Here is a 15433-nt window from a genome sequence, read left to right as displayed (position 1 = left end):
AAGAGTCTTTCATGGTTTGTCTCCCTCTCTGATTTCTTCCCATTCAGTTTTCCCTCCCTTCCCCTGAGGTCCTCTGCACTATTCCTTACATTTAAAAAATAGAAAAATGTGGCATAAATCAAATTGCAAATGTATTCTAAACAATTAATTTCACTCATAATTGATCTGCACTATAAATATATCACTAAAATGAAAAAGGAGAATTTGTTGAATTGAACCTCATAGTTTTTAGGGATTGAGTAACAAAATAGCCTGCCATTTTGGATATGCTCTCTTAACAAATAAAGTATATAAACTGTATAACCTATATTTTATAAGTTATCACTTAGTAATTATGACATTTTTGATGAATCAATAAATATATAACTATTATAATTCCTGTTTAGTCGGTATCTTCTCAGTGGTATAAATTAACCTTTTAATTAATGAATGAAGTTTACTAATGATGGTTTTACATGACCCTTGAAATTTAAAATCAACATTTTTCTTTTTTTTCTTTTCCAAGTATAGTTTACACACAATGTTACATTAGTTTCAGGTGCACAACATAGTGATTCAACAATTCTATACCTTATTCTATGCTCACCACAACTGTAGTTACCATCTGTCACCGTACAACATTATTACAATACTATTGACTAAGTTCCCCATGCTGTACCTTCTATTCCTGTGACTTACTAATTCCATAGCTAGAATTAATTAATATGGAATTAATTAACTGAATTCTATAACTAGAATAATAGCCTGTACTTCCCACTCCCCTTCACCCATTCTGTCCATTCTCCCAACATCTTCCCCTCTGGCAATGATTAGTTTGTTCTTTGTATTTATAGGTCTGATTCTGCTTTTTATTTGTTTTGATTTTTAGATTCTACATAGAAGTGAAAACATGCGGTATTTGTCTTTCTCTGTCTGACTTGTATCACTCAGCCTAATACCCTCTAAGTCTATTCATGTTGTCACAAATGGCAATGGAATACTACTCAACCATAAAATCAGGTTTTCTTCTATCATATGAAGACATTTGTTATTCCTTAGTATATTGGAAGCTATACTAATACATCTAGGCCTTTAGTCCCTGAAACTGCTTTTTTCAGAATCTAAGTAAACCTTTACCCAGATTGGAACCACAGATTAGAAGGTTTCTATGTCAACACCCACTGGATATTATGGGAAACATAGTAACCATGTATGTATATGCAGATACTTTACCAGGCTCACAATGAAGATTTGAGAGATTTATTTTTCCTTTGCTCACATTGTACCCTTTTCCACAATTCCATAATTAGAAGGAGCCCATGATGCAGTCTATTTTCTGGATTTGTCATATAGGACTGGATTAAAAATGTAAAGAAAACAATAGCTACAGAGAAACACAAAGGGGGAAGAGTACCATTAAACAAGTGTGTGTGGTCCAGTTCACCAGCATAATGAGGAAAGAAGATTGGAAAATGAGTAATTTGAATTTTAAAGCCTTAAGAAGAGTTCAAGAATGTTTTAAAAACAATGAAATAAGAAATAACAGAGAATTTATGGACTGTTTCCCTGATTTACTAATCCTGATGGAAGAAAAAATACTTTTCAGATGTCAGTGCTACTAAAATTAATTTATAAACTAAGCTTATAATCAGAATTATAATAAGATTGTGGTAGATAGCCTTTAGGATGGCCCCCCAATGCTCCCCAACTCCTGATTTTTGGACATTTTTGCAATCCCTTCCCCTTGAGTATGGGCTAGACTTATTGACATACTTTTAAGAAGCAGAGTATGATAGAAGTGATGTCATTTTGTATGCTCCTTCCAATATTAGGTTACAATAACTGTGGCTTCCATCTTGCACATATTCTCTAGCTCTGGGTCTGGGTTACTCATCCTGGCAGAAGCCAATTGCCATTTTGTAAAGCAGCAATGTGGAGACTCATGTAACAAAATACCGTGACCTGCAGTAAATAACCACATAGATGAGCTTGGAAGAGGATTCTCATCCTTAGAGTGGAGCCTTCAGAAGAGCCACAGCCCAAGCTGACAGAGTTTTGGGCCAGAAACTAAAAGATAAGCTAAACCAGATAATTGATTAAGTGTAAGAAAATAAATGTTTTGAGGCAATGTTTTGATGAAGCTAAGTTTTGAGGTAATTTATTACAGAAAGTCACTGTTTATTTTTTGACAGAAAGTCATTGTTACTTACATTTATGTAGAATATGTTTGTTATAGGAAATCAAGTTTACTCACCTAAAATGATAATGTACGCAGTAGTGTAATAATAAACTCCTTTTCTAAGACATCACTGATTTTATACATATGTATACATTTATATTTTATACAAATATTGCATACACACACACACATTAAATACATACAACTCAGTTTTACTTTTTATTCCCTCACATACATATCCATCATGCATCCTTGAGGGCTATATTCATCTTAACTTTTCAGAGACCCCTGCCAATGAAGCACATATCATCTTGAATATTACTTGTTACTGTGTCAGAGGTAAAAAAGCTCTGATAAATTTTAAGAAAACACTGTATTTTATATATAAAAGTTTAATTACTAGTTAATTAGCCAATGAGTTAAAAGCTATTAAAATAAATATTTATATAAGTTTATAAAATTACAATATTTTTTCTGCATAGAAAGCAGAAAAAGTTAGAAAATATATATTTGGATTGTCAATATGGGTAGCCGACTGCTATTTATCTGAACATCCATAAGTAAGTTAAGCAAACTTTCTGGTCTCATTTCTGTTCATTTTTTAAAAATGATTTAAAAACTTTACACTATAATTGGGAAGACTAAATGAGGTAATACTCTATAAGTTCACTTAATTTTACTTTTATTCAAAACCTCAAGTTTGTCTTCTTTTAATCACATTTACTTTTGAAATTTTTACTTATATTTGCAGACAGTAAGCTCCTTAAGAGCATGAAGGTATTTTTTTTTAAAGATTGTATTTATTTATTTGAGACAGAGAGAATGAGAGAGAGAGAGAGAGCCCACATGAGAGGGGGGAAGGTCAGAGGGAGAAGCAGGCTCCCTGCTGAGCAGGGAGCCCGATGCGGGACTCGATCCTGGGACTCCAGGATCATGACCTGAGCCGAAGGCAGTCGCTTAACCAACTGAGCCACCCAGGCGCCCCATGAACGTATTTATCTTACCCAGTATTATAACCCTGTGCCACTGTACTTTTTGTATGTAGTTCCTCTTAAAATTTTTTTGGTTGAATACATGAATTAATCTCTAAGTAATTAAAAGTAAAATTAAATATGAAATTTATAAAGAGTTTATTTATATTGTAAAGAAGAAAATGTTTTCCTTCTACCTGTCTGGGTTCTGTGGAAGGTCTAACAATAAAAACGACATAAGACAGAGTAACGAGAGAAAATCAAATTCAATTACATACATACAGGAGCCACATAAGGGCATGAATCGCAAAGTAAGGTGAGCAATTGATGCTTATATGCCATCCTGAGCTAAAGAATGGAACAGGTGCCTGGGACTTCAAAGGGGAGGAGGGTAATTCACAGGAAGATCAGAAGGGGAGAGGTTTGGTAAATAGATGTTTTCCCTGTCATGCAAGTAGGTTTCAGATACAAATTTTATCTCCAGAAATAGCTCTTTTTTTTTTTTTTCTGGAACAGTCTAAATTCTTTATGTCAATTAGGAAGAAATAAAAGTTTTTCCAGAGTCTGCTGGGTTTTGACTGCCTTCAGCTCAAAATAATGCACATGCCAAAGTGGCATGTTTTAGGGAAGCTTGTTCTGAATATCTTCAATATGTAAAGTGCATTTGTATGAACATTACATCACTCCTATTGCAATAACATAGTAGTGAATAAACTACACTGTTGTTACAGTGTAGCTTACTCCCTCTCTGCCCAGGATTCTTGGTCACACCACTCTGAAGAATGAAGAGGTAGACCAGACAGAGTGGTGGGCAGTAAAGCAAGGTTTATTGAGAGATAGCAAAGTGATAGTACAAAGCTCCCGAAGAGGGAGGGGAACTGAGAGGGTTGCCCCCAGAGTTTCTAAGTCTAGGGGTTTTTATGGGCTTGTTAACTGGCTGTTTTAATCTGATTAACCCTCCCTGCACCTGTCACCCAATCAGGTCTTTGTCCACATGGTCATCTGCCTATCAGGTAATTGTTCACATGGGAAAGGGTGGAGGGTTCCTTCCAGGGTGGTGTAAAATCCTTTTAAGGGTGGTTTCCTCTTAGGGTAGGGGCCCCTTGTTCCTGTCTGCCTTCCAATTATTTTTCATCACTCTAGGAATTTGAGTACTTTATTACAGAATCATGGAATTATAAAACTGGAAATGATTTAGAGACATATGTAGTACAGTTCCTGATGGAATTAAATCGTCGAAGAATCCACCATTAGCAGGGCTAAAATTATAACTCAGGTTTTCTGGATTTAATATTTGTGATCCAACCATTACAATTCAACATAGTCAATACACCAATTCAATACTGCTGCTATTACATACTAAGTCCTGAGCACCTAATTATATAAAGTAAATATTAACAGACATAAAGGGAAAAATTGACAGTAATACAATAATAGTGACTGTAATACCACATTTACATAAATGGATCATCCAGACAGAAAATCAATAAGGAAACATTGCTCTTAAATAACACATTAGACTCCATGGACTTAATAGATTTATGAACATTTCATTCAAAAACTGGAGGATACATATTTTTCCAAGGGCACATGGGATATTCTTCAGAATAGGTCATATTTTAGAGTACAAAAAGTCTCAATAAATTCAAGGAAACTGAAATAATATCAAGCATCTTTTCCAACCACAATGGTATGAAACCAGAAATCAATTACAAGAAGAAAACTAGAAAAACACAAACATGTGGAGACTGAAAAACATGCTATTAATGAAGGATAGTCAGAAGAAAGGCAGGCAGGGACAAGGGCTCCCTCCCCACCCAAGATGAAATATACTCAATAAACTGCTTTGCTGCCCACCACTCTTCATCTGGCCACCCCTTCATTCTTCAAAGGGGCATGACCAAGAACCGCAGGCACCAAAATAAAAGAAATCCTGCAACACTACTAAACAATGAATGGGTCAACAAAGAAATCAAAGAGGAAATCAAAAAATACCTTGATAAAAAGAAAGGAAGGAAGGAAGGAAGGAAGGAAGGAAGGAAGGAAGAAAGAAAGAAAGAAAGAAAGAAAGAAAGAAAGAAAGAAAGAAAGAAAGAAAGAAAGAAAAAGAAACACAACTTTCCAAAATCTATAGGATGCAGCAAAAGCAGTTTTAAGAGGGAAGTTCTTAACAATACAGATCTATCTCAAGAAACAAGAAAAATCTCAAACAATCTAACTTTACATCTAAAGGAACTAGAAGAACAACAAACAAAGCTCAAAGTTAGTAGAAGGAAAGAAATAATAAAAAACCATAATGGAAATAAATAGACACTAAAAAGTTGACACACACACAAACAATAGAAGAGATCAATGAAACTAAAAGCTGGTTCTTGAAAAAATAAACAAAATTAATAGATCTCTAGTTGCACTCATCAACAAAAAAAGAGAAAGGGCCCAAATAAATAAAATCAGAAATGAAAGAGAAGTTAGAGCTTACATCACAGAAATACAAAGGATCATAATATACTACTTTGCACAATTTTAGGCCAACAAATTGAAAAACCCTAGAAGAAATAAATAAATTCCTAGAAACACACAAGCTTATAAGACTAAATCATGAAGAAATAGAAAGTCTGAATAGATCTGTTTGAAGTAATAAAATTGAATGAGTAATTTAAAAATTCCCCCCAAAAAAGAAGTCCAGGATGAGACCATTTCACTAACGAATTTAACCAAACATTTAAAAAGAGTTAATACCTATCTTTCTCCAATTATTCCAAAAAATGGAAGAGGAAGGAATGCTTCCAAACTCATTTTATAAGACACGCATCACCCTGATATCAAAACCAGAAAAAGATACCACCAAAAAAAAAAAAAATTATTGGCCAATATCTTTGATGAACATAGAGGCAAAATCCTTCAACAAAATATTAGCAAACCTACAACAATGTATTAAAAGGATCATATACCATGATCAAGAGAGATTTTTTCCAGGGTGGAAGAATATTTCAACATCCATAAATCAATCAATATAATACATCACATTAACAAAACAAAGGATAATATTCATACGATCATCTCACTAGATGCAGAAAAAGCATTTGACCAAATTCAATACCTATTTATGATAAAAACTCTCAACAATATGAGTACAAAAGGAACATACCTCAATGTAATAAATGTATGACAAAACTACAACTAGCATCAGACTCAATAGTGATAAGCTGAAAGATTGTTCTCTAAGATCAGGAACAACGCGAGAATGCCCACTCTGACCACTATTATTTAACATAGTATCGGAAATCTTAGCTAGAGCAATTAAGCAACAAAAAGAAATAAAAGCTATCCATATTAGAAAGGAGAAAGTAAAACTATCACTTTTCGCATGTAACATAATACTCTATAAAACGCCCTAGGGATTTCACGAAAACACTATTGACTTAATAAATGAGTTCAGTAAAGTCACAGGATACAGAATTAACATACAGAAATCAGCTGCAATAACAAGCTTTCAGAAAGAGAAATTAAGAAAACAATCCCATTTAAAATTGCATCAAAAAGAATGAAATACCTAGGAATAAATCTAACCAAGGAGGTGAAAGACTTGCTCCGAAAACCAGAAGACACAGATGAAAGAAATTAAAGATAACACAAATAAATGGAAAGATATACTGTTCTCATGGACTGGAAGAATTCATACTGTTAAGATGTCCATACTACACAAAGCAATCTACAGATTGAGTGCAATCCCCATCAAAATAACAATAACATTTTTCACAGAACTAGAATAAATGATCCTAAAATTTTTATGGAACCAGAAAAGATCCCGAATAGCTAAAGCAATCTTGAGAAAGAAGAACAAAGCTGGGCTTATCATGCTCCTTAACTGCATACTCTACTACAAACCTGTAGTAATCCAAATAGTATGGTACTAGCATGAAATGATATATACAGATCAATGGAATAGAATAGAAAGTCCAGAAATAAACCCACCGATATTTGGTCAATTAACTTATGACAAAGGAGGAAAAGACAATCTCTTCAATAAATGGTGATGGGAAAACTTAGCAGCTGGGTGCAAAAAGAATAAACGTGGACCACTATCCTACACCATATAAAACAATAAATTCAAAATGGACTAAAGAATATAAGACCTGTAGAATAAAACATAAGCAGTAGGTTCTTTCACATCAGTCTTAGCAATGTTTTTTTAGAGCAGTTTTCTCAGGCACAGGGAACAAAAGCTAAAATTAAAAAAATGGTATTACATCAAACCTAAAAAGGTTTTACACAGTGAAGGAAACCACCAAAAATAGACAAAAAAGCAACCTACTGAATGGGAGAAGATATTTGCAAATCATACATCCAAAAAGAGATCCATATCTAAATTAAAGAATTTACAAAACTTAATACCAAAAAACCCAACAACCTGATTAAAAAAATGGGCAGAGGACTTCAACAGACATTTTTTTTTCCAAAGAAGACATAGAAATGGCCAATAGTCACATGAAAAGATGCTCACCATCAGGCAAATGCAAATCAAAACCACGATGAGATATCACCTCACACCTGTCAGATTGGCTATTACCAAAAAGACAAAAAAGAACAAGTGTTGGTGAGAATATGGAGAAAAGGGAACCCACATACACTGTTGATGGGAGTGCAAACTGATATAACCACTATGGAAAACAGTATGGAGATTTCTCAAAAAATTAAAAATAGAGCTATCTTACAATCCAGCAATTCCACTTCTAGGTATTTATCCAAAGAAAACAAAAACATGAATTCAAAAAGATATATGTGCCCCTATGTTCATTGCAGCATTATTTATAGTAGCCAAGATATGAAAGCAACGTGTGACAATCGATAGAAAAATGGATAAGAAGATGTGGTTTATGCATGCTCGCGTGCACACGTGTATACCCAAAACAGTATTACTAAGTCATAAAAAAAAAGAATGAAATCTTGCCCTAAAGGGTATTATGCTAAGTGAAATAAGGCAGATAGAAAAATACAAATACTGTATGATTTCACTTATATGTGGAATCTAAAAAAACAAAACAAATGAGAAAATAACATAAAACAGAAACAAACTCATAAACACAAGAAACAAACTATGATTACCAGAGGAAGGAGGGGTTTCATGGGCAAGCAAAATAGGTGAATGGGATTAAGAGGTAGAAACTTCCAGTTATAAAATAAATATGTCACGGGGATGTAATATACAGTATAGGGAAGGATAACTAGACTTATTGTGGGGATCATTTCATAATATGTAAAAATATAAAATCATTATGATGTATACCTGAAACTAATAGGATATTTCATGTCAATTATACTATACTATATTATATATATAGCTCTTATTATCAGGTACTCTTTGTCTTTTGTATTAATGACTTCTCTGAAATTATGGATCAAGTACCAAAGGGCCAGAAAAAAAAACAATCTTCCCCAAAACACCTTAAATGTGTTACTGCTTTAATAACAGGCCACTTTTTTATGCAAGTATATTTTTGCATTTCTTTCCCAAGCTCCCATTTGTTTTCCCTGTGAGCCTGAATTGCAAGAAGAATGCATAATCCTTAATGGGAAGAGAAAGAAAGTGTTTTACATTTCTCTCCACAATATACTCTGCAAACTTTCTGTCTTCTGTGGATTATTGGCAGTTGATGAACTATAGCATTAGTAATTAATAATATACGATACCAGGGTCATATGAATGTTTTGCACTCTTGGTACCTTACATGCTACTTCATGCTACTTCAAATTCTGTACTACAAATTCTGTATCATTATCTTCACCCAAATTCTTATGTTTGTAAAAGAATGATGACAACAACAATAAACAAAATTAAACTAAATTAGATACATTCTACATAATGTTGTTGGGAAAGCAGATTTTCTATACAATTTATAAATTCCTTCAACTATATCTTTTGTCCCATAAAACTTGAGCTCATTTTCATACACTAAAGGAACCTTCAGTATCTAACCCAAGAAAGTGTACTTTGTTTTCTTTTTCTTCCCTCCAACTGACAAGTGGCACTATTATAATTCCTGAACTTGCATTCCAAATGGAGAATGTGGGCATTCATTCACTTATCAACCTTTCACATAAAGAATTTGAATATTAATGTATCAATAATGTTAGAAAACTAACATTTTGTGCACTAGCTGGATTGGTAGAACCACAGGGGAAGAAAAATTCTTCCTCTACCATTCTAGATTCTTGGCTGAGTCCTCTCTCCCCAATCCATGCCCCCCATGTTAAATAGACATTAACAAGAAAAAAACAAACCTGAAATTAGTAACATGTATACCTCCTGTATACATGGGAAATAACCAGGAAAACTCAGTAATTCCCCAAAATGCCCCAAGCCACCACCTTAAATACCATCTCTAGCTAAAGACAAAAAAAGATGCTGCAAGGGTGGGGAGGCAATTATGGGAGGTTATCAGGCAAAACACAGTAAACTAGAGTATGGTTGTTATGCATATTTAATTAGCCGCTTTCTCCACTGATAAGAGTTTCTAGAAATTTGGTCAGAGTGCAAATTTCATGGTACAGAGAGGGAGACACACTTACAATGAAGACTTTACTTATAAATGTAATTGTCTCTTACAAAAGGGTGACTTATACTAGGTATGTTTTCAGAGGTTTTCTTATGTCTCCTGTTTCCTAAAAATAACCAGCTCAAAATAATCGTTATGCCAAAGAGGCATAGTCTGGAGTGGTATATTTTGCTTCCCTTCACTACAAACCAGTGACACGTGTGTTTTGACGTTTTTGGTAGAGCAGGGATCTACTGTGAAATTCTTCGTGTATTTTAATGCATTTTGTTCTTAACTCTTACCAAGCAGTGAAACACATTTTAAAACATTAAGCAGTAATGATACAAATACTAGAGTAAATCCACAAACTAAAAAATTCTGTTAAAGATATAAATCATTAGCTTTAACAACTTTGGTAATCTTCTACTTTTAATTTGGCATTCCTTTTAAGCTAGTCCACTGTATGTCCCAAAGTACAAGAAAAAAAGACAAAACTAAACCAAAAACATACAATATTCCAAAATAATAATGAAGTGAAAGTACAATTCCCTCTGAGAACAGAACAAGTATCCACCTGCCACCCCACCCCAACTTAGGAAAAGTTTTTGTTTGGCTCACTTCTCTTTCATTACTGTTTTAGTGTTTTAGATATGTATTATGCAGGAAAAGTAGCAGATTACTGGTATCTAATCACAAAGAAGGTTATAGCAACCTCCTAGAACTCAAAGGGACTGCCTGCAGGCAGCCTTCTCTTCAGTTAAGGGAAAATGCAGGATACAAAGAAAGGTATTCTCCATTTTAAAGGCTTTTAACAAAGAGTACAAAGAAAAGAGAAAGGCCTATTAGGCTTTAGATGTAGAAATGTTGCCTCAGAGAAAAGTATTATTCATCTTAAAGGATGCTGGCAAAGAGAAGAGAAAAGGAACAGAAAAGCAAGTTTGAACCCAGAAATTATCACTCTCTGTGACAGCAGTCCATGCTGACTCTATTTTAACCCTTTGTCAACAAATACTGAAACATATATAAAATTAAACTTGAAAACTGTCAATTTAGGATACAATAACAAAACTAACAACGTATTAGAATTGTTATTTACTGTGAATGTAAATTTTATTTCACTGAAAATAGTAATTCCTTTTAACATATCATTTCAAAAAAAGTTTTATATACTTAAAGATTAACATTACTAAATATTAAATAAAAGCTTTAGTAATATTTTTTTAGATTATTTATTTATTTATTTATTTATTTATTTATTTGACAGAGAGAGCACAAGCAGGGGAAACAGGAGAGGGAGAAGCAGGCTCCCTGCCAAGCAGGAAGCCCGATGCGGGGCTCGATCCCAGGACCCTGGGATCATGACCTGAGCCTAAGGCAGACACTTAACCATCTGAGCCACCCAGCCGCCCCACTTCAGTGAATTTTGATCAGTTCAATACTGTTATTTTCTGTGGGGTTAGAGATATAAAGCCTGCAAATACATAATTACATAGAGAGGTTTTATGCCTTAGAGTTGACTGAGACTCAGATGTAAGGAGAGCTAATGTAGACAGTACTGAGAGCGTGCCCAGAAGGCCAAGGACAGATTCAGCTTTTCACACTTTTAGTTCTCTTAATACTCCCATGTAGGAAGTGTGCTGCTTTAATGACCATTCTATGAAAAAACTGAAGTACCAAGAGATTAAGTAGCTGGCCCAAAATTATATTAGCGAATATCGGACGCTCTAACGGGAGTCCTGATTCCAACTCCAGCAGCAGGCCTCCAGGATTGCTGGTCTTACACTAAGTGTACTGTGGAAATGCACTCCTTCTGGCCTTTAACTAACTTGTCTGGCAACAAGTCTCATCACTTATTTCTTCATGTATAAAATTATAGGGTTGAAGGGTAGACCCAAAATGTGCCACCTCACAATATGACTCTTTGGCATAAGGATTATTTCAAGCTGACTATTTTTTCAAAACTGCAGACATAAGAGAATTTCTGAAAACAGAAGTTACATTTTTTGTGAGGGAAATTTCCATTTATAAGGGAAATCTCCATATGTAAGGGTGTCTCCCTCATTGTACCAAGAAGAGAAGGATGATTGTAAATCACAAAAAAATTTATATCAATAGAGAAAACACACACTTAAATCTGCATCCAGCTTACCCTTGGTCACTGTGCTTTTCCTGATAACCCCCCTTAACTGACCAACATCTTTCTTTAGTCTTTTGTCTATAGCTATGGATGGTATTTATGATGGTGGCTTGGGCCATTCAGGGAGTTTTACTCCGTTTTCCTGGGTATCTCCCAAATATATGGGAGGTATACATATTAATCAACTTTTGTTTGTTTTCCTTTTATTAATCTTTGATTATGGTGGGAGGAGATCTCAGCCACAGAATCTAGAAAGATAGTGTGAGACTGAACAAAGGAAACTTGATTTAAAATGGGGTCTGAAGGCCAGAAGGGGGAGCTCTCATGCCCTACCACTTGTTAACAATTGCAGCCCAACAAGAAGAGACCTTGCATCTCAACAGAGAGAATCCCACCTTACAACTCCTGTAAGAGGAAGAAGGAATTTATCCTTGCCTGGCAACAAGCTCAGTCAATAAGAAAATACCACAGCTCAACCAATGAGAAACCACCCTGAATTCTTGCTTTCCTCCAATGGTTTCTCGTTCAAAGCAGCCCGTCCTAACTTTTTCCTATTATAAAGTAATATTCCTTTGATCTCTGGATTTGCCTATAGCCCCCATGTCCAGAATTACAATTCCTCTGTTATTACTGAATAAACCCATTTTGCTGGTAATATTATTGGCTGTTTTACTTTTAAGGTCAACAGTAGAAGGAGAAAATTATTTTTCCTCCCCCACTGGGTTTAGATTAAAATACGCTTTTGTTGTTGTTCTTCTTCTCCTTTCTGCTCTTTCTTATTCCCCTTTTTTTCTGTCTCTAAAATACCCCTGTGTAATTCCGACTTATTCGCTGTCAATATACATCTGTGCCTATATGCATATGTGTGCCCTTGTCTATCACATTTATATCTCTATATCTGTATCACTGTTAATAATTTGTGATATTTGTATCATTGGTATCTATAGAATTCACCTTTATGTATTTTATATTTTAGATAAAGAAATCCCTAACAAGTAGGTATTTATTTCATCAGGGTCTTCTCTACCTTTTTCTGCCCTCAGCTGAAACATTTTCAGAGGCTGGATGTTTCATCAGTTTAAACTTAATGGGCACAATGTTTTATTTCTTTTGTTTAAATGCAGAGCTAACTTGACCTTTGCATTGCTGAAGCATTTTTTGAAAAGAGAGTTGACATTTCAACTGTTTCTAAATGACCCAAAAAGATTATCTGTAATAGGGCAGGGTGAATTTGTTTTTTCTAAAAAAAGGCATCTTTTGGCCTATGGGTAGGGTACCTGTGTGTGCCCCCTGGAAACATCATGTTTAACCATGGGCAGTGCATAAAGAAACTTACTAGACTATTTTAGAGAAAGGAATTTTAATAAATTTTATATTAAGACAAAGAATAAAGAGTATTATCAGCTCTTCTTTGAAGAGTGAATGTAATTCCCTGAAAATAACAAAGATTATAAAATAATTTGGAGAACAAGGCTGTTAGTGACTGTAAAGCATTCTTTCATTCTTTTCTATAATAGAAGATAAAAATCCAATCCATTAAGATGACTGTGGAGAGGACAGAGAAAAAGAACAGAGAGGTCTAGGTATCATAAGTCATTATACCATTTTAAATTGGAAGGTAGAAGAGAGACTCTTGGGGAAGATGAGATAGGCAGAAACAATCACCCAGGAGGTCCTAGCATTCCGGGTGACCAATTCAAATCTGATTTGAAGGGAGAATACAAGCCAGTTTAAAGACATTTGTAACATAAGTCAATGTGATATGTAATACTGATTATTTTAGCCTTCCTGGATGGGGGTGAAAAGCCTGCAGGGTAGAAGGCTAATGAGGGGAGAGCTGCTGGTTCATAAGTCGAGTGCCTCGGGATCAGTTGGTTAGGAGTGTCACAGCCCTCCAAACATCAGGGAACAGTCACCCAGGGAGTGTGCAGAAATCCACCTATCTGATCATTATCTCTACTACCTATAAAGCACTTTCAGACAAAGAACATTATATGAAAACACTCGTCTGTGGCTTTTCTTAAAAAGTTGCTTTTGTATGTTTGTGTAATATGAAAAAAAATCAAATTTCCTTTCAGAATAAAAAGGAAATAAAACTGAAGAATTCTTTGTATTTGTAAGAAAAAATAGAAGCTCAGAGACATCTTTCTCGGTTATAAAATACAAACCAAAGTCACTTGTGAGAGAGGTAATGACAGAGCTGCCCTGGGCCTATGAGCTATTCCTCTCCAAGGACACTTATCTTGCATTTATCATATAACTAGTGCTCTGAATTTTTTTGATCTCATTTGCAATCTTGCCCAGGAAAAGGAAAGGTTGTGATGCTCAGTTAATAGAGGACGTACTCACATATTCCTGATTAACTATTACAGATAGCATAAAAACAGAATGAAACTACATTAGTAGTAAACATAAGTATTTATCTACCTAATAATGAAGAAGTTAGAAAGTAACATATGTATAAAATATAGCCACAGGATGTATTTCACATACAGGCATATCAAAGACTACTGGTTATACTTGCATGAATCCAAATACTCCCTAACTAACTATTTTGACTGGGTGCTCATCTCAAAGTCCTAAAATTCAAATTGTTTGTGGTTTCTTGACATTTTTCATCTCAAATTTTGTGCAACACAAAATAACAGAGGTAACCGCCCCCCCAAATAAACAATGAAAACACCCAAATCTATTCTAACATGATTTTTAGGGAACCTATTATTTAAAAAGCTTTATCCATTCTTATTGTGGCTGAAAAGGCTAGAAGCAATGCACTTTATTTTACTCAGGGAGATAAGGGCAAAATAATAAATAACAGGGAAAATGACAAAACACCTAACTTGTTATCTAAACCTGCCTGTGACTTCTAGGCATTCTTAGCTCTCAAAATGAATTTCAATTCTTCACAGACGCCAAGGGAAAAAAAAAAAAATGATCCTGAAAGGATAGATTTCATAATTAGAATAAAGTGTACTAGACAGAAGGAAGAAAAAAAGCAAGAGGCATTGGAGAGATGTGATTAAAGTAATTGAAGTCTATCAGCAATTTTTTCAGGTCATGGTCATTTGTGACGAGTGAAAGCAGGCTTTCTTTTCCATAATCAGTGACGTTTTAGGAAGTTTCTAGAATGAATTTGATTCAGGACAAATTATGTATTTTTCCTCAACATCTCATCATTTTTATAGAGATAAAATTGGATTAAAATGAGCTTTATTGTTCTTTTGCCCCCAATACCCCAACAATAATATCAGAATATATAGGTTCTGAAGTGAGTTTGATGGAACTGAGAAAAGTCAGTTTAATTTTTTTAAGCATAAAAGAACCTTCTTAAAAATTTTAGGAGACATTGTTGTGGATGCAATGGTAATATTTATATGCATTTCAGATCTTTTTGTTATTAAAAATTAATTCTATTATTTATTTATTTTTATGCTTAGCAGGAAGTAACATAAGCCTATTATTCTCCTCAAGCTGGTAGCTTTGATAATGCAGTTGGAAGAAGCACCCCAAAGCAGCTCCTGATAATAACCCCTAATCTCCACATTGCTTCTATCCCTGTTTTCCTTTCAGTTACTTCTTGTTCTTACTGTAGTAATAATTATCATAGTAATTAATTTTATGATTGTTTTCT

Source organism: Leptonychotes weddellii, chromosome 3 (genome assembly GCF_054177405.1).
Source record: "Leptonychotes weddellii isolate Sample4059 chromosome 3, ASM5417740v2, whole genome shotgun sequence".
NCBI classification, from domain to species: Eukaryota; Metazoa; Chordata; class Mammalia; order Carnivora; family Phocidae; genus Leptonychotes; species Leptonychotes weddellii.
The sequence above is the reverse complement of the archived record's forward strand: the minus strand, read 5'-3'. Positions refer to the sequence as shown.